Genomic DNA, 20,299 nt, shown 5'->3' with positions numbered 1-20,299 from the left:
GCTGAAGCCGTAGACTCAGGCTCAGCTGTGGTGTCTACAGCCAACGTGCTGCCTTGCAGGTGTGTAGCGCTGGACACACCGGTTGAGGCAACGGTGGATGTGCCCAGATCAGCAGCTGAGGCGGCAGTCTCAACTACGGTGCTGGTGGTGGGAGGAGCAGTGCTGACAGACAGTGTACTTGTCTCAAGAGTCGAGCTCAGTGGAACAGCAGAAGTGGTGGCCGAAGTTGGACTTGTCCCAGGAGCAGCGGTCGAAGTTTGGGTGAGGACCATGGTGCTCGGCGTTGTTGCCTCTGTTGCTGAAGTGGTGACCTGCTGACTCAGGGAACTCTCAGAGGGGCTGGATTGCATGGTTGCTGTGGCTGAAGTCTCTGCTTTGGAGGTCTGTTTTGCTGTCGAGAGAACTGTGAATGTTGTCTCCAATGGAGATGTTTCGGCTCTAGTGGAAGAAGCTGCAGCCGTAGACCCGGGAGGCGATGTGGTCTCTGCACTGGAGGTGGAGAATTCTGTTGTCAAGGAGGTGAGCACAGTGCTGGTTGAAGTTGATGTAGCAGCAGCAGTTGTGGTTGTCTCCAATGGTGTGGTGGTGCTTGTAGTTGTGGTGAGAGCTGGTGAAGTGGTTGCTGGAGCAGAGCTCGTTGGAAGAGAAGATGCAGTGGCAGAAGTTGGGCTTCCTCCAGGAGCAGCAGAGGATGTTGGTGTACGCGCCAGAGAAGTTGTCATTGCTTCTGTCCCTTCAGTGGCGACCTGCTCAGGAGTGGATGTCACAGTAGGGCTCAGCTGTACTGGAGTTGTGGCTGAAGTCTTGAGGCTCGATCTTTCTGTTGACTTCGACAGGATTGTGGAGGTTATTAGATGGGGAGATGTTTCAGGCTTAGATGAAGAGACTGACTCCGTAGACTCAGATGTGGACTGCACAGCAGAGGTCGTGCCTTTTGGCCGTGAGGTGGTGGATGCTGTGGTGGAGGCTGTGGCAGACTGAACAAGTGATGTGGACAGACCAGCACCGGTGGAGGTTGTCTCAACAACCGTGCTGCTGATGGGTGTAGTCGTGGTGACAGCAGGGGAAGTGATCTCTAGAGTAGTGCTCAGAGGAACAGCAGAAGTGGTGGCAGAAGTTGGTCTTGTCCCAGGAGCAGAGGTCATCGTTTGTGCAAATCCAGTGGTGGTCGCACCTCCTATCTTTGTCACTGGAATGGCTACATAGCCACCAGGGGATGTTCCAGCAGGGATGGATTGGATTGGAGTGGTGGCTGAAGTCTTGAGGCTGGAGCTTTCTCCTGTGGTCAACAGGATTGTGGAGGTTGTCACATGTGCCGACGTTGCCGTCACAGCTGAAGAGACTGCAGCACTAGACTGAGATGTGGACTGCACAGCGGAGGTGGTGGCTTCTGGACTTGTGGTGCTTGACACAGTTGTGGATTCCATGATTGAGGTGGTCAGACCAGCAGCTGTGGAGGTTGTCTCAAGAGCAGTGATGCTCTTGGGTGAAGTTTTGGTGAAAGCTGGGGAAGTGATCTCCAGAGTTGAGCTCAGTGGAACAGGAGAAGCAGTGGTCGAAGTTGGTCTTGGCCCAGGGTAAGAGGTCGATGGTTGGCTGAAGACAGTGGTGCTCACACTTGTTTCCTCTGTTGCTGCAGTAGTGACCTGCTGACTCAGGGAACTCTCAGAGGGGCTGGATTGCATGGTTGTGGTGGCTGAAGTCTTTGCTTTGGAGGTTTGTTCTGCTGTCGAGGGGACTGTGGAGGTTGTCTCCAATGGAGATGTTTCGGTTCTAGTGGAAGAAGCTGCAGCTGTAGACACGGGAGGCGATGTGGTCTCTGCACTGAAGGTGGAGAATTCTGTTGTCAAGGAGGTGAGCACAGTGCTGGTTGAAGTTGATGTAGCAGCAGAAGTTGTGGTTGTCTCCAATGGTGTGGTGGTGCTTGTAGTTGTGGTGAGAGCTGGTGAAGTGGTCGCTGGTGCAGAGCTCGTTGGAAGAGAAGATGCAGTGGCAGAAGTTGGGCTTCCTCCAGGAGCAGCAGAGGATGTTGGTGTACGCGCCAGAGAAGTTGTCATTGCTTCTGTCCCTTCAGTGGCGACCTGCTCAGGAGTGGATGTCACAGTAGGGCTCAGCTGTACTGGAGTTGTGGCTGAAGTCTTCAGGCTGGAGATTTCTGCTGTTGTCAGTGGGATTGTGGAGGTCGTCACAAGGGGAGATGTTTCAGGCTTAGATGAAGAGACTGAATCCGTAGCCTCAGATGTGGACTGCACAGCGGAGGTGGTGCCTTCCAGCCTTGTGGTGCTGGATGCTGTGGTGGACTGAACAAGTGATGTGGACAGACTAGCAGCTGTGGATGTTGTCTCAAGAACACTACTGCGGGTGGGTGTAGTTGTGGTGAAAGCTGGGGAAGTGATCTCCAGAGTAGAGCTCAGAGGAACAGAAGAAGTGCTGGCAGAAGTTGGTCTTGTCCCAGGAGCAGAGGTCATCGTTTGTGCAAAGCCAGTGGTGGTCGCACCTCCTACCTTTGTCACTGGAATGGCTACAAAGCCACCAGGGGATGTTCCAGCTGGCCTGGATTGGATTGGAGTGGTGGCTGAAGTCTTGAGGCTGGAGCTTTCTCCTGTGGTCAACAGGATTGTGGAGGTTGTCACATATGAGGATGTCTCGGGCTGAGCTGAAGACACTGAAGATGTAGACTCAGATCTGGACTGCATAAAAGAAGTGGTGGCTTCTGGATTTGTGGTGCCTGACACAGTTGTGGACTCACTGATTGAGTTTGTCAGACCAGCAGCTGTGGAGGTTGTCTCCAGAGCAGTGCTGCTCTTGGGTGTAATTGTGGTGAAAGCGGGGAAAGTGATCTCCAGTGTAGAGCTTAGTGGAACATCAGAAGTGGGGGCCGAAGTTGGTCTTGGCCCAGGGTAAGAGGTCGATGATTGGCTGAAGACCGTGGTGCTCACCGTTCGTGTTTCTGTTGGTGCAATAGTGACCTGCTGATTTAGGGAACTTACAGAGGGGCTGGATTGCATGGTAGTGGTGGCTGAAGTCTCTGCTTGGGAGGTTTGTTCTGGTGTCGAGAGGACTGTGGAGGATGACTCCAATGGAGATGTGACAGCTCTAGTGGAAGAAGCTGCCGCCGTAGACCTGGAAGACGATGAGGTCTGTGCACTGGAGATGGAGAATTCTGTTGTCAAGGACGTCAGCACTGTGCTGTGCTCAGAGCTGAAAGCTGAAGTAGCAGCAGCGGTTGAGGTTGTCTCCAACAGCGTGGTGGTGCCGCCGGTGCTTCTGGTGAGAGCTGGTGAAGTGGTCTCCGGAGCAGAGCTTGTTGGAAGAGAAGAGGTGGTGGCAGAAGTTGGGTTTGTCCCACGAGCAGCAGAGGATGTTTGTTCACCATCCACAGTGGTTGCCGTTGTTGCTGTCCCTTCCGTAGTGACCTGGTCACTAGTGGATGTCCCAGGCAGGCTGGATTGGACTGGAGTGGTGGCCGTATCCATGAGGCTGGAGATTTCTGCTGTGGTTGACAGGCCTGCGGTGCTTGTCCCAGATGAAGGTGTCTCTGGCTGAGCTGAAGAGGCTGAAGCCGTAGACTCCGGCTGGAATGTGGACTGCCCAGCTGAGGTGGTGCCTCCTGGACTTGTGGTGGTGGATTCACTGCTGGACCCAACCGTGGATGTGCCCTGACCTGCAGCTGAGGAGCTTGACTCAGGAACTGTACTGCTGCTGGTGGCTGTAGCTGTGGTGAGAGATGGGGCAGTTGTCTCCAGACTAGAGCTCAGAGGCAGAGAAGAAGGGGTGGCAGAAGTTGCTGTTGACCCAGAAGCAGAGGTTGACATTTGGTCAAGGACCATGGTGGGCACAGATGTGAACTCTGTCGCTGCAGTGGTGACCTGGGAAAGAGAATCTGTTCTGGCCTGACTGGATTGGAATGGAGTGGTGGCTGTAGCCATGAGACTGGAGATTTCTGCTGTGCTCGACACGATTCTCGAGGCTGTCGCCAATGATGAGATCTCTGCATGGTCTGAGGATGCTGAAGCCGTAGACTCAGGCTCAGCTGTGGTGTCTACAGCCGACGTGCTGCCTTGCAGGCGTGTAGCGCTGGACACACCGGTTGAGGCAACGGTGGATGTGCCCAGATCAGCAGCTGAGGCGGCAGTCTCAACTACGGTGCTGGTGGTGGGAGGAGCAGTGCTGACAGACAGTGTACTTGTCTCAAGAGTCGAGCTCAGTGGAACAGCAGAAGTGGTGGCCGAAGTTGGACTTGTCCCAGGAGCAGCGGTCAAAGTTTGGGTGAGGACCATGGTGCTCGGCGTTGTTGCCTCTGTTGCTGAAGTGGTGACCTGCTGACTCAGGGAACTCTCAGAGGGGCTGGATTGCATGGTTGCTGTGGCTGAAGTCTCTGCTTTGGAGGTCTGTTTTGCTGTCGAGAGAACTGTGGATGTTGTCTCCAATGGAGATGTTTCGGCTCTAGTGGAAGAAGCTGCAGCCGTAGACCCGGGAGGCGATGTGGTCTCTGCACTGGAGGTGGAGAATTCTGTTGTCAAGGAGGTGAGCACAGTGCTGGTTGAAGTTGATGTAGCAGCAGAAGTTGTGGTTGTCTCCAATGGTGTGGTGGTGCTTGTAGTTGTGGTGAGAGCTGGTGAAGTGGTCGCTGGTGCAGAGCTCGTTGGAAGAGAAGATGCAGTGGCAGAAGTTGGGCTTCCTCCAGGAGCAGCAGAGGATGTTGGTGTACGCGCCAGAGAAGTTGTCATTGCTTCTGTCCCTTCAGTGGCGACCTGCTCAGGAGTGGATGTCACAGTAGGGCTCAGTTGTACTGGAGTTGTGGCTGAAGTCTTCAGGCTGGAGATTTCTGCTGTTGTCAGTGGGATTGTGGAGGTTGTCACAAGGGGAGATGTTTCAGGCTTAGATGAAGAGACTGAATCCGTAGCCTCAGATGTGGACTGCACAGCGGAGGTGGTGCCTTCCAGCCTTGTGGTGCTGGATGCTGTGGTGGACTGAACAAGTGATGTGGACAGACTAGCAGCTGTGGATGTTGTCTCAAGAACACTACTGCGGGTGGGTGTAGTTGTGGTGAAAGCTGGGGAAGTGATCTCCAGAGTAGAGCTCAGAGGAACAGAAGAAGTGCTGGCAGAAGTTGGTCTTGTCCCAGGAGCAGAGGTCATCGTTTGTGCAAAGCCAGTGGTGGTCGCACCTCCTACCTTTGTCACTGGAATGGCTACAAAGCCACCAGGGGATGTTCCAGCTGGCCTGGATTGGATTGGAGTGGTGGCTGAAGTCTTGAGGCTGGAGCTTTCTCCTGTGGTCAACAGGATTGTGGAGGTTGTCACATATGAGGATGTCTCGGGCTGAGCTGAAGACACTGAAGATGTAGACTCAGATCTGGACTGCATAAAGGAAGTGGTGGCTTCTGGATTTGTGGTGCCTGACACAGTTGTGGACTCACTGATTGAGTTTGTCAGACCAGCAGCTGTGGAGGTTGTCTCCAGAGCAGTGCTGCTCTTGGGTGTAATTGTGGTGAAAGCGGGGAAAGTGATCTCCAGTGTAGAGCTTAGTGGAACATCAGAAGTGGGGGCCGAAGTTGGTCTTGGCCCAGGGTAAGAGGTCGATGATTGGCTGAAGACCGTGGTGCTCACCGTTCGTGTTTCTGTTGGCGCAATAGTGACCTGCTGATTTAGGGAACTTACAGAGGGGCTGGATTGCATGGTAGTGGTGGCTGAAGTCTCTGCTTGGGAGGTTTGTTCTGGTGTCGAGAGGACTGTGGAGGATGACTCCAATGGAGACGTTTCGGCTCTAGTTGAAGAAGCTGCAGCTGTAGACCTGGGAGGCGATGAGGTCTGTGCACTGGAGATGGAGAATTCTGTTGTCAAGGACGTCAGCACTGTGCTGGGCTCAGAGCTTAAAGCTGAAGTAGCAGCAGCGGTTGAGGTTGTCTCCAACAGCGTGGTGGTGCCGCCAGTGCTTCTGGTGAGAGCTGGTGAAGTGGTCTCCGGAGCAGAGCTTGTTGGAAGAGAAGAGGTGGTGGCAGAAGTTGGGTTTGTCCCACGAGCAGCAGAGGATGTTTGTTCACCATCCACAGTGGTTGCCATTGTTGCTGTCCCTTCCGTAGTGACCTGGTCACTAGTGGATGTCCCAGGCAGGCTGGATTGGACTGGAGTGGTGGCTGTAGCCATGAGACTGGAGATTTCTGCTGTGCTCGACACGATTCTCGAGGCTGTCGCCAATGATGAGATCTCTGGATGATCTGAGGACGCTGAAGCCGTAGACTCAGGCTCAGCTGTGGTGTCTACAGCCAACGTGCTGCCTTGCAGGCGTGTAGCGCTGGACACACCGGTTGAGGCAACGGTGGATGTGCCCAGATCAGCAGCTGAGGCGGCAGTCTCAACTACGGTGCTGGTGGTGGGAGGAGCAGTGCTGACAGACAGTGTACTTGTCTCAAGAGTCGAGCTCAGTGGAACAGCAGAAGTGGTGGCCGAAGTTGGACTTGTCCCAGGAGCAGCGGTCAAAGTTTGGGTGAGGACCATGGTGCTCGGCGTTGTTGCCTCTGTTGCTGAAGTGGTGACCTGCTGACTCAGGGAACTCTCAGAGGGGCTGGATTGCATGGTTGCTGTGGCTGAAGTCTCTGCTTTGGAGGTCTGTTTTGCTGTCGAGAGAACTGTGGATGTTGTCTCCAATGGAGATGTTTCGGCTCTAGTGGAAGAAGCTGCAGCCGTAGACCCGGGAGGCGATGTGGTCTCTGCACTGGAGGTGGAGAATTCTGTTGTCAAGGAGGTGAGCACAGTGCTGGTTGAAGTTGATGTAGCAGCAGCAGTTGTGGTTGTCTCCAATGGTGTGGTGGTGCTTGTAGTTGTGGTGAGAGCTGGTGAAGTGGTCGCTGGAGCAGAGCTCGTTGGAAGAGAAGATGCAGTGGCAGAAGTTGGGCTTCCTCCAGGAGCAGCAGAGGATGTTGGTGTACGCGCCAGAGAAGTTGTCATTGCTTCTGTCCCTTCAGTGGCGACCTGCTCAGGAGTGGATGTCACAGTAGGGCTCAGCTGTACTGGAGTTGTGGCTGAAGTCTTGAGGCTCGATCTTTCTGTTGACTTCGACAGGATTGTGGAGGTTATTAGATGGGGAGATGTTTCAGGCTTAGATGAAGAGACTGACTTCGTAGACTCAGATGTGGACTGCACAGCAGAGGTCGTGCCTTTTGGCCGTGAGGTGGTGGATGCTGTGGTGGAGGCTGTGGCAGACTGAACAAGTGATGTGGACAGACCAGCACCGGTGGAGGTTGTCTCAACAACCGTGCTGCTGATGGGTGTAGTCGTGGTGACAGCAGGGGAAGTGATCTCTAGAGTAGTGCTCAGAGGAACAGCAGAAGTGGTGGCAGAAGTTGGTCTTGTCCCAGGAGCAGAGGTCATCGTTTGTGCAAATCCAGTGGTGGTCGCACCTCCTATCTTTGTCACTGGAATGGCTACATAGCCACCAGGGGATGTTCCAGCAGGGATGGATTGGATTGGAGTGGTGGCTGAAGTCTTGAGGCTGGAGCTTTCTCCTGTGGTCAACAGGATTGTGGAGGTTGTCACATGTGCCGACGTTGCCGTCACAGCTGAAGAGACTGCAGCACTAGACTGAGATGTGGACTGCACAGCGGAGGTGGTGGCTTCTGGACTTGTGGTGCTTGACACAGTTGTGGATTCCATGATTGAGGTGGTCAGACCAGCAGCTGTGGAGGTTGTCTCAAGAGCAGTGATGCTCTTGGGTGAAGTTTTGGTGAAAGCTGGGGAAGTGATCTCCAGAGTTGAGCTCAGTGGAACAGGAGAAGCAGTGGTCGAAGTTGGTCTTGGCCCAGGGTAAGAGGTCGATGGTTGGCTGAAGACAGTGGTGCTCACACTTGTTTCCTCTGTTGCTGCAGTAGTGACCTGCTGACTCAGGGAACTCTCAGAGGGGCTGGATTGCATGGTTGTGGTGGCTGAAGTCTTTGCTTTGGAGGTTTGTTCTGCTGTCGAGGGGACTGTGGAGGTTGTCTCCAATGGAGATGTTTCGGTTCTAGTGGAAGAAGCTGCAGCTGTAGACACGGGAGGCGATGTGGTCTCTGCACTGAAGGTGGAGAATTCTGTTGTCAAGGAGGTGAGCACAGTGCTGGTTGAAGTTGATGTAGCAGCAGAAGTTGTGGTTGTCTCCAATGGTGTGGTGGTTCTTGTAGTTGTGGTGAGAGCTGGTGAAGTGGTCGCTGGTGCAGAGCTCGTTGGAAGAGAAGATGCAGTGGCAGAAGTTGGGCTTCCTCCAGGAGCAGCAGAGGATGTTGGTGTACGCGCCAGAGAAGTTGTCATTGCTTCTGTCCCTTCAGTGGCGACCTGCTCAGGAGTGGATGTCACAGTAGGGCTCAGCTGTACTGGAGTTGTGGCTGAAGTCTTCAGGCTGGAGATTTCTGCTGTTGTCAGTGGGATTGTGGAGGTTGTCACAAGGGGAGATGTTTCAGGCTTAGATGAAGAGACTGAATCCGTAGCCTCAGATGTGGACTGCACAGCGGAGGTGGTGCCTTCCAGCCTTGTGGTGCTGGATGCTGTGGTGGACTGAACAAGTGATGTGGACAGACTAGCAGCTGTGGATGTTGTCTCAAGAACACTACTGCGGGTGGGTGTAGTTGTGGTGAAAGCTGGGGAAGTGATCTCCAGAGTAGAGCTCAGAGGAACAGAAGAAGTGCTGGCAGAAGTTGGTCTTGTCCCAGGAGCAGAGGTCATCGTTTGTGCAAAGCCAGTGGTGGTCGCACCTCCTACCTTTGTCACTGGAATGGCTACAAAGCCACCAGGGGATGTTCCAGCTGGCCTGGATTGGATTGGAGTGGTGGCTGAAGTCTTGAGGCTGGAGCTTTCTCCTGTGGTCAACAGGATTGTGGAGGTTGTCACATATGAGGATGTCTCGGGCTGAGCTGAAGACACTGAAGATGTAGACTCAGATCTGGACTGCATAAAGGAAGTGGTGGCTTCTGGATTTGTGGTGCCTGACACAGTTGTGGACTCACTGATTGAGTTTGTCAGACCAGCAGCTGTGGAGGTTGTCTCCAGAGCAGTGCTGCTCTTGGGTGTAATTGTGGTGAAAGCGGGGAAAGTGATCTCCAGTGTAGAGCTTAGTGGAACATCAGAAGTGGGGGCCGAAGTTGGTCTTGGCCCAGGGTAAGAGGTCGATGATTGGCTGAAGACCGTGGTGCTCACCGTTCGTCTTTCTGTTGGTGCAATAGTGACCTGCTGATTTAGGGAACTTACAGAGGGGCTGGATTGCATGGTAGTGGTGGCTGAACTCTCTGCTTGGGAGGTTTGTTCTGGTGTCGAGAGGACTGTGGAGGATGACTCCAATGGAGATGTGTCAGCTCTAGTGGAAGAAGCTGCCGCCGTAGACCTGGAAGACGATGAGGTCTGTGCACTGGAGATGGAGAATTCTGTTGTCAAGGACGTCAGCACTGTGCTGGGCTCAGAGCTGAAAGCTGAAGTAGCAGCAGCGGTTGAGGTTGTCTCCAACAGCGTGGTGGTGCCGCCGGTGCTTCTGGTGAGAGCTGGTGAAGTGGTCTCCGGAGCAGAGCTTGTTGGAAGAGAAGAGGTGGTGGCAGAAGTTGTGCTTGTCCCACGAGCAGCAGAGGATGTTTGTTCACCATCCACAGTGGTTGCCGTTGTTGCTGTCCCTTCCGTAGTGACCTGGTCACTAGTGGATGTCCCAGGCAGGCTGGATTGGACTGGAGTGGTGGCCGTATCCATGAGGCTGGAGATTTCTGCTGTGGTTGACAGGCCTGCGGTGCTTGTCCCAGGTGAAGTTGTCTCTGGCTGAGCTGAAGAGGCTGAAGCCGTAGACTCCGGCTGGGATGTGGACTGCGCAGCTGAGGTGGTGCCTCCTGGACTTGTGGTGGTGGATTCACTGCTGGACCCAACCGTGGATGTGCCCTGACCTGCAGCTGAGGAGCTTGACTCAGGAACTGTACTGCTGCTGGTGGCTGTAGCTGTGGTGAGAGATGGGGCAGTTGTCTCCAGACTAGAGCTCAGAGGCGGAGAAGAAGGGGTGGCAGAAGTTGCTGTTGACCCAGAAGCAGAGGTTGACATTTGGTCAAGGACCATGGTGGGCACAGATGTGAACTCTGCCGCTGCAGTGGTGACCTGGGAAAGAGAATCTGTTCTGGCCTGACTGGATTGGAATGGAGTGGTGGCTGTAGCCATGAGACTGGAGATTTCTGCTGTGCTCGACATGATTCTCGAGGCTGTCGCCAATGATGAGATCTCTGGATGATCTGAGGACGCTGAAGCCGTAGACTCACGCTCAGCTGTGGTGTCTACAGCCAACGTGCTGCCTTGCAGGCGTGTAGCGCTGGACACACCGGTTGAGGCAACGGTGGATGTGCCCAGATCAGCAGCTGAGGCGGCAGTCTCAACTACGGTGCTGGTGGTGGGAGGAGCAGAGCTGACAAACAGTGTACTTGTCTCAAGAGTCGAGCTCAGTGGAACAGCAGAAGTGGTGGCCGAAGTTGGACTTGTCCCAGGAGCAGCGGTCGAAGTTTGGGTGAGGACCATGGTGCTCGGCGTTGTTGCCTCTGTTGCTGAAGTGGTGACCTGCTGACTCAGGGAACTCTCAGAGTGGCTGGATTTCATGGTCGCTGTGGCTGAAGTCTCTGCTTTGGAGGTCTGTTTTGCTGTCGAGAGAACTGTGGATGTTTTCACCCAAGTAGACGTGTCAGCTCTAGTGGAAGAAGCTGCAGCCGTAGACCTGGAAGACGATGTGGTCTGTGCACTGGAGATGGAGAATTCTGTTGTCAAGGACGTCAGCACTGTGCTGTGCTCAGAGCTGAAAGCTGAAGTATCAGCAGCGGTTGAGGTTGTCTCCAACAGCGTGGTGGTGCCGCCGGTGCTTCTGGTGAGAGCTGGTGAAGTGGTCTCCGGAGCAGAGCTTGTTGGAAGAGAAGAGGCGGTGGCAGAAGTTGTGCTTGTCCCACGAGCAGCAGAGGATGTTTGTTCACCATCCACAGTGGTCGCCGTTGTTGCTGTCCCTTCCGTAGTGACCTGGTCACTAGCGGATGTCCCAGGCAGGCTGGATTGGACTGGAGTGGTGGCCGTATCCATGAGGCTGGAGATTTCTGCTGTGGTTGACAGGCCTGCGGTGCTTGTCCCAGGTGAAGTTGTCTCTGGCTGAGCTGAAGAGGCTGAAGCCGTAGACGCTGGCTGGGATGTGGACTGCGCAGCTGAGGTGGTGCCTCCTGGACTTGTGGTGGTGGATTCACTGCTGGACCCAACCGTGGATGTGCCCAGACCTGCAGCTGAGGAGCTTGACTCAGGAACTGTACTGCTGCTGGTGGCTGTAGCTGTGGTGAGAGATGGGGCAGTTGTCTCCAGACTAGAGCTCAGAGGCGGAGAAGAAGGGGTGGCAGAAGTTGCTGTTGACCCAGAAGCAGAGGTTGACATTTGGTCAAGGACCATAGTGGGCACAGATGTGAACTCTGTCGCTGCAGTGGTGACCTGGGAAAGAGAATCTGTTCTGGCCTGACTGGATTGGAATGGAGTGGTGGCTGTAGCCATGAGACTGGAGATTTCTGCTGTGCTCGGCACGATTCTCGAGGCTGTCGCCAATGATGAGATCTCTGCATGGTCTGAGGACGCTGAAGCCGTAGACTCAGGCTCAGCTGTGGTGTCTACAGCCAACGTGCTGCCTTGCAGGCGTGTAGCGCTGGACACACCGGTTGAGGCAACGGTGGATGTGCCCAGATCAGCAGCTGAGGCGGCAGTCTCAACTACGGTGCTGGTGGTGGGAGGAGCAGTGCTGACAGACAGTGTACTTGTCTCAAGAGTCGAGCTCAGTGGAACAGCAGAAGTGGTGGCCGAAGTTGGACTTGTCCCAGGAGCAGCGGTCAAAGTTTGGGTGAGGACCATGGTGCTCGGCGTTGTTGCCTCTGTTGCTGAAGTGGTGACCTGCTGACTCAGGGAACTCTCAGAGGGGCTGGATTGCATGGTTGCTGTGGCTGAAGTCTCTGCTTTGGAGGTCTGTTTTGCTGTCGAGAGAACTGTGGATGTTGTCTCCAATGGAGATGTTTCGGCTCTAGTGGAAGAAGCTGCAGCCGTAGACCCGGGAGGCGATGTGGTCTCTGCACTGAAGGTGGAGAATTCTGTTGTCAAGGAGGTGAGCACAGTGCTGGTTGAAGTTGATGTAGCAGCAGCAGTTGTGGTTGTCTCCAATGGTGTGGTGGTGCTTGTAGTTGTGGTGAGAGCTGGTGAAGTGGTCGCTGGAGCAGAGCTCGTTGGAAGAGAAGATGCAGTGGCAGAAGTTGGGCTTCCTCCAGGAGCAGCAGAGGATGTTGGTGTACGCGCCAGAGAAGTTGTCATTGCTTCTGTCCCTTCAGTGGCGACCTGCTCAGGAGTGGATGTCACAGTAGGGCTCAGCTGTACTGGAGTTGTGGCTGAAGTCTTGAGGCTCGATCTTTCTGTTGACTTCGACAGGATTGTGGAGGTTATTAGATGGGGAGATGTTTCAGGCTTAGATGAAGAGACTGACTCCGTAGACTCAGATGTGGACTGCACAGCAGAGGTCGTGCCTTTTGGCCGTGAGGTGGTGGATGCTGTGGTGGAGGCTGTGGCAGACTGAACAAGTGATGTGGACAGACCAGCACCGGTGGAGGTTGTCTCAACAACCGTGCTGCTGATGGGTGTAGTCGTGGTGACAGCAGGGGAAGTGATCTCTAGAGTAGTGCTCAGAGGAACAGCAGAAGTGGTGGCAGAAGTTGGTCTTGTCCCAGGAGCAGAGGTCATCGTTTGTGCAAATCCAGTGGTGGTCGCACCTCCTATCTTTGTCACTGGAATGGCTACATAGCCACCAGGGGATGTTCCAGCAGGGATGGATTGGATTGGAGTGGTGGCTGAAGTCTTGAGGCTGGAGCTTTCTCCTGTGGTCAACAGGATTGTGGAGGTTGTCACATGTGCCGACGTTGCCGTCACAGCTGAAGAGACTGCAGCACTAGACTGAGATGTGGACTGCACAGCGGAGGTGGTGGCTTCTGGACTTGTGGTGCTTGACACAGTTGTGGATTCCATGATTGAGGTGGTCAGACCAGCAGCTGTGGAGGTTGTCTCAAGAGCAGTGATGCTCTTGGGTGAAGTTTTGGTGAAAGCTGGGGAAGTGATCTCCAGAGTTGAGCTCAGTGGAACAGGAGAAGCAGTGGTCGAAGTTGGTCTTGGCCCAGGGTAAGAGGTCGATGGTTGGCTGAAGACAGTGGTGCTCACACTTGTTTCCTCTGTTGCTGCAGTAGTGACCTGCTGACTCAGGGAACTCTCAGAGGGGCTGGATTGCATGGTTGTGGTGGCTGAAGTCTTTGCTTTGGAGGTTTGTTCTGCTGTCGAGGGGACTGTGGAGGTTGTCTCCAATGGAGATGTTTCGGTTCTAGTGGAAGAAGCTGCAGCTGTAGACACGGGAGGCGATGTGGTCTCTGCACTGAAGGTGGAGAATTCTGATGTCAAGGAGGTGAGCACAGTGCTGGTTGAAGTTGATGTAGCAGCAGAAGTTGTGGTTGTCTCCAATGGTGTGGTGGTGCTTGTAGTTGTGGTGAGAGCTGGTGAAGTGGTCGCTGGTGCAGAGCTCGTTGGAAGAGAAGATGCAGTGGCAGAAGTTGGGCTTCCTCCAGGAGCAGCAGAGGATGTTGGTGTACGCGCCAGAGAAGTTGTCATTGCTTCTGTCCCTTCAGTGGCGACCTGCTCAGGAGTGGATGTCACAGTAGGGCTCAGCTGTACTGGAGTTGTGGCTGAAGTCTTCAGGCTGGAGATTTCTGCTGTTGTCAGTGGGATTGTGGAGGTTGTCACAAGGGGAGATGTTTCAGGCTTAGATGAAGAGACTGAATCCGTAGCCTCAGATGTGGACTGCACAGCGGAGGTGGTGCCTTCCAGCCTTGTGGTGCTGGATGCTGTGGTGGACTGAACAAGTGATGTGGACAGACTAGCAGCTGTGGATGTTGTCTCAAGAACAATACTGCGGGTGGGTGTAGTTTTGGTGAAAGCTGGGGAAGTGATCTCCAGAGTAGAGCTCAGAGGAACAGAAGAAGTGCTGGCAGAAGTTGGTCTTGTCCCAGGAGCAGAGGTCATCGTTTGTGCAAAGCCAGTGGTGGTCGCACCTCCTACCTTTGTCACTGGAATGGCTACAAAGCCACCAGGGGATGTTCCAGCTGGCCTGGATTGGATTGGAGTGGTGGCTGAAGTCTTGAGGCTGGAGCTTTCTCCTGTGGTCAACAGGATTGTGGAGGTTGTCACATATGAGGATGTCTCGGGCTGAGCTGAAGACACTGAAGATGTAGACTCAGATCTGGACTGCATAAAGGAAGTGGTGGCTTCTGGATTTGTGGTGCCTGACACAGTTGTGGACTCACTGATTGAGTTTGTCAGACCAGCAGCTGTGGAGGTTGTCTCCAGAGCAGTGCTGCTCTTGGGTGTAATTGTGGTGAAAGCGGGGAAAGTGATCTCCAGTGTAGAGCTTAGTGGAACATCAGAAGTGGGGGCCGAAGTTGGTCTTGGCCCAGGGTAAGAGGTCGATGATTGGCTGAAGACCGTGGTGCTCACCGTTCGTCTTTCTGTTGGTGCAATAGTGACCTGCTGATTTAGGGAACTTACAGAGGGGCTGGATTGCATGGTAGTGGTGGCTGAACTCTCTGCTTGGGAGGTTTGTTCTGGTGTCGAGAGGACTGTGGAGGATGACTCCAATGGAGACGTGTCAGCTCTAGTGGAAGAAGCTGCCGCCGTAGACCTGGACGACGATGTGGTCTGTGCACTGGAGGTGGAGAATTCTGTTGTCAAGGACGTCAGCACTGTGCTGGGCTCAGAGCTGAAAGCTGAAGTAGCAGCAGCGGTTGAGGTTGTCTCCAACAGCGTGGTGGTGCCGCCGGTGCTTCTGGTGAGAGCTGGTGAAGTGGTCTCCGGAGCAGAGCTTGTTGGAAGAGAAGAGGCGGTGGCAGAAGTTGTGCTTGTCCCACGAGCAGCAGAGGATGTTTGTTCACCATCCACAGTGGTCGCCGTTGTTGCTGTCCCTTCCGTAGTGACCTGGTCACTAGTGGATGTCCCAGGCAGGCTGGATTGGACTGGAGTGGTGGCCGTATCCATGAGGCTGGAGATTTCTGCTGTGGTTGACAGGCCTGCGGTGCTTGTCCCAGGTGAAGTTGTCTCTGGCTGAGCTGAAGAGGCTGAAGCCGTAGACTCCGGCTGGGATGTGGACTGCGCAGCTGAGGTGGTGCCTCCTGGACTTGTGGTGGTGGATTCACTGCTGGACCCAACCGTGGATGTGCCCTGACCTGCAGCTGAGGAGCTTGACTCAGGAACTGTACTGCTGCTGGTGGCTGTAGCTGTGGTGAGAGATGGGGCAGTTGTCTCCAGACTAGAGCTCAGAGGCGGAGAAGAAGGGGTGGCAGAAGTTGCTGTTGACCCAGAAGCAGAGGTTGACATTTGGTCAAGGACCATGGTGGGCACAGATGTGAACTCTGTCGCTGTAGTGGTGACCTGGGAAAGAGAATCTGTTCTGGCCTGACTGGATTGGAATGGAGTGGTGGCTGTAGCCATGAGACTGGAGATTTCTGCTGTGCTCGGCACGATTCTCGAGGCTGTCGCCAATGATGAGATCTCTGCATGGTCTGAGGACGCTGAAGCCGTAGACTCAGGCTCAGCTGTGGTGTCTACAGCCGACGTGCTGCCTTGCAGGCGTGTAGCGCTGGACACAGCGGTTGAGGCAACGGTGGATGTGCCCAGATCAGCAGCTGAGGCGGCAGTCTCAACTACGGTGCTGGTGGTGGGAGGAGCAGTGCTGACAGACAGTGTACTTGTCTCAAGAGTCGAGCTCAGTGGAACAGCTGAAGTGGTGGACGAAGTTGGACTTGTCCCAGGAGCAGCGGTCAAAGTTTGTGTGAGGACTATGGTGCTCAGCGTTGTTGCCTCTGTTGCTGAAGTGGTGACCTGCTGACTCAGGGAACTCTCAGAGCGGCTGGATTGCATGGTTGCCGTGGCTGAAGTCTCTGCTTTGGAGGTCTGTTTTGCTGTCGAGAGAACTGTGGATGTTGTCACCAAAGGAGACGTGTCAGCTCTAGTGGAAGAAGCTGCCGCCGTAGACCTGGACGACGATGTGGTCTGTGCACTGGAGGTGGAGAATTCTGTTGTCAAGGACGTCAGCACTGTGCTGGGCTCAGAGCTGAAAGCTGAAGTAGCAGCAGCGGTTGAGGTTGTCTCCAACAGCGTGGTGGTGCCGCCAGTGCTTCTGGTGAGAGCTGGTGAAGTGGTCTCCGGAGCAGAGCTTGTTGGAAGAGAAGAGGCGGTGGCAGAAGTTGTGCTTGTCCCACGAGCAGCAGAGGATGTTTGTTCACCATCCACAGTGGTCGCCGTTGTTGCTGTCCCTTCCGTAGTGACCTGGTCACTAGTGGATGTCCCAGGCAGGCTGGATTGGACTGGAGTGGTGGCCGTATCCATGAGGCTGGAGATTTCTGCTGTGGTTGACAGGCCTGCGGTGCTTGTCCCAGGTGAAGTTGTCTCTGGCTGAGCTGAAGAGGCTGAAGCCGTAGACTCCGGCTGGGACGTGGACTGCGCAGCTGAGGTGGTGCCTCCTGGACTTGTGGTGGTGGATTCACTGCTGGACCCAACCGTGGATGTGCCGAGACCTGCAGCTGAGGAGCTTGACTCAGGAACTGTACTGCTGCTGGTGGCTGTAGCTGTGGTGAGAGATGGGGCAGTTGTCTCCAGACTAGAGCTCAGAGGCGGAGAAGAAGGGGTGGCAGAAGTTGCTGTTGACCCAGAAGCAGAGGTTGACATTTGGTCAAGGACCATGGTGGGCACAGATGTGAACTCTGTCGCTGCAGTGGTGACCTGGGAAAGAGAATCTGTTCTGGCCTGACTGGATTGGAATGGAGTGGTGGCTGTAGCCATGAGACTGGAGATTTCTGCTGTGCTCGACACGATTCTCGAGGCTGTCGCCAATGATGAGATCTCTGGATGATCTGAGGACGCTGAAGCCGTAGACTCAGGCTCAGCTGTGGTGTCTACAGCCAACGTGCTGCCTTGCAGGCGTGTAGCGCTGGACACACCGGTTGAGGCAACGGTGGATGTGCCCAGATCAGCAGCTGAGGCGGCAGTCTCAACTACGGTGCTGGTGGTGGGAGGAGCAGTGCTGACAGACAGTGTACTTGTCTCAAGAGTCGAGCTCAGTGGAACAGCAGAAGTGGTGGCCGAAGTTGGACTTGTCCCAGGAGCAGCGGTCGAAGTTTGGGTGAGGACCATGGTGCTCGGCGTTGTTGCCTCTGTTGCTGAAGTGGTGACCTGCTGACTCAGGGAACTCTCAGAGTGGCTGGATTTCATGGTCGCTGTGGCTGAAGTCTCTGCTTTGGAGGTCTGTTTTGCTGTCGAGAGAACTGTGGATGTTTTCACCCAAGTAGACGTGTCAGCTCTAGTGGAAGAAGCTGCAGCCGTAGACCTGGAAGACGATGTGGTCTGTGCACTGGAGGTGGAGAATTCTGTTGTCAAGGACGTCAGCACTGTGCTGGGCTCAGAGCTGAAAGCTGAAGTAGCAGCAGCGGTTGAGGTTGTCTCCAACAGCGTGGTGGTGCCGCCGGTGCTTCTGGTGAGAGCTGGTGAAGTGGTCTCCGGAGCAGAGCTTGTTGGAAGAGAAGAGGCGGTGGCAGAAGTTGTGCTTGTCCCACGAGCAGCAGAGGATGTTTGTTCACCATCCACAGTGGTCGCCGTTGTTGCTGTCCCTTCCGTAGTGACCTGGTCACTAGTGGATGTCCCAGGCAGGCTGGATTGGACTGGAGTGGTGGCCGTATCCATGAGGCTGGAGATTTCTGCTGTGGTTGACAGGCCTGCGGTGCTTGTCCCAGGTGAAGTTGTCTCTGGCTGAGCTGAAGAGGCTGAAGCCGTAGACTCCGGCTGGGACGTGGACTGCGCAGCTGAGGTGGTGCCTCCTGGACTTGTGGTGGTGGATTCACTGCTGGACCCAACCGTGGATGTGCCCAGACCTGCAGCTGAGGAGCTTGACTCAGGAACTGTACTGCTGCTGGTGGCTGTAGCTGTGGTGAGAGATGGGGCAGTTGTCTCCAGACTAGAGCTCAGAGGCGGAGAAGAAGGGGTGGCAGAAGTTGCTGTTGACCCAGAAGCAGAGGTTGACATTTGGTCAAGGACCATGGTGGGCACAGATGTGAACTCTGTCGCTGCAGTGGTGACCTGGGAAAGAGAATCTGTTCTGGCCTGACTGGATTGGAATGGAGTGGTGGCTGTAGCCATGAGACTGGAGATTTCTGCTGTGCTCGACACGATTCTCGAGGCTGTCGCCAATGATGAGATCTCTGCATGATCTGAGGACGCTGAAGCCGTAGACTCAGGCTCAGCTGTGGTGTCTACAGCCAACGTGCTGCCTTGCAGGCGTGTAGCGCTGGACACACCGGTTGAGGCAACGGTGGATGTGCCCAGATCAGCAGCTGAGGCGGCAGTCTCAACTACGGTGCTGGTGGTGGGAGGAGCAGTGCTGACAGACAGTGTACTTGTCTCAAGAGTCGAGCTCAGTGGAACAGCAGAAGTGGTGGCCGAAGTTGGACTTGTCCCAGGAGCAGCGGTCGAAGTTTGGGTGAGGACCATGGTGCTCGGCGTTGTTGCCTCTGTTGCTGAAGTGGTGACCTGCTGACTCAGGGAACTCTCAGAGCGGCTGGATTTCATGGTCGCTGTGGCTGAAGTCTCTGCTTTGGAGGTCTGTTTTGCTGTCGAGAGAACTGTGGATGTTTTCACCCAAGTAGACGTGTCAGCTCTAGTGGAAGAAGCTGCAGCCGTAGACCTGGAAGACGATGTGGTCTGTGCACTGGAGATGGAGAATTCTGTTGTCAAGGACGTCAGCACTGTGCTGGGCTCAGAGCTGAAAGCTGAAGTAGCAGCAGCGGTTGAGGTTGTCTCCAACAGCGTGGTGGTGCCGCCGGTGCTTCTGGTGAGAGCTGGTGAAGTGGTCTCCGGAGCAGAGCTTGTTGGAAGAGAAGAGGCGGTGGCAGAAGTTGTGCTTGTCCCACGAGCAGCAGAGGATGTTTGTTCACCATCCACAGTGGTCGCTGTTGTTGCTGTCCCTTCCGTAGTGACCTGGTCACTAGTGGATGTCCCAGGCAGGCTGGATTGGACTGGAGTGGTGGCCGTATCCATGAGGCTGGAGATTTCTGCTGTGGTTGACAGGCCTGCGGTGCTTGTCCCAGGTGAAGTTGTCTCTGGTTGAGCTGAAGAGGCTGAAGCCGTAGACTCCGGCTGGGATGTGGACAGCGCAGCTGAGGTGGTGCCTCCTGGACTTGTGGTGGTGGATTCACTGCTGGACCCAACCGTGGATGTGCCCAGACCTGCAGCTGAGGAGCTTGACTCAGGAACTGTACTGCTGCTGGTGGCTGTAGCTGTGGTGAGAGATGGGGCAGTTGTCTCCAGACTAGAGCTCAGAGGCGGAGAAGAAGGGGTGGCAGAAGTTGCTGTTGACCCAGAAGCAGAGGTTGACATTTGGTCAAGGACCATGGTGGGCACAGATGTGAACTCTCCCGCTGCAGTGGTGACCTGGGAAAGAGAATCTGTTCTGGCCTGACTGGATTGGAATGGAGTGGTGGCTGTAGCCATGAGACTGGAGATTTCTGCTGTGCTCGACACGATTCTCGAGGCTGTCGCCAATGATGAGATCTCTGCATGGTCTGAGGACGCTGAAGCCGTAGACTCAGGCTCAGCTGTGGTGTCTACAGCCGACGTGCTGCCTTGCAGGCGTGTAGCGCTGGACACACCGGTTGAGGCAACGGTGGATGTGCCCAGATCAGCAGCTGAGGCGGCAGTCCCAACTACGGTGCTGGTGGTGGGAGGAGCAGTGCTGACAGACAGTGTACTTGTCTCAAGAGTCGAGCTCAGTGGAACAGCAGAAGTGGTGGACGAAGTTGGACTTGTCCCAGGAGCAGCGGTCGAAGTTTGGGTGAGGACCATGGTGCTCGGCGTTGTTGCCTCTGTTGCTGAAGTGGTGACCTGCTGACTCAGGGAACTCTCAGAGCGGCTGGATTGCATGGTTGCTGTGGCTGAAGTCTCTGCTTTGGAGGTCTGTTTTGCTGTTGAGAGAACTGTGAATGTTTTCACCCAAGGAGACGTGTCAGCTCTAGTGGAAGAAGCTGCCGCCGTAGACCTGGACGACGATGTGGTCTGTGCACTGGAGGTGGAGAATTCTTTTGTCAAGGACGTCAGCACTGTGCTGGGCTCAGAGCTGAAAGCTGAAGTAGCAGCAGCGGTTGAGGTTGTCTCCAACAGCGTGGTGGTGCCGCCAGTGCTTCTGGTGAGAGCTGGTGAAGTGGTCTCCGGAGCAGAGCTTGTTGGAA

This window comes from Ammospiza caudacuta, chromosome 28, assembly GCF_027887145.1.
Source record: "Ammospiza caudacuta isolate bAmmCau1 chromosome 28, bAmmCau1.pri, whole genome shotgun sequence".
Lineage (NCBI taxonomy): Eukaryota > Metazoa > Chordata > Aves > Passeriformes > Passerellidae > Ammospiza > Ammospiza caudacuta.
Note: the sequence above shows the minus strand (reverse complement) of the source record.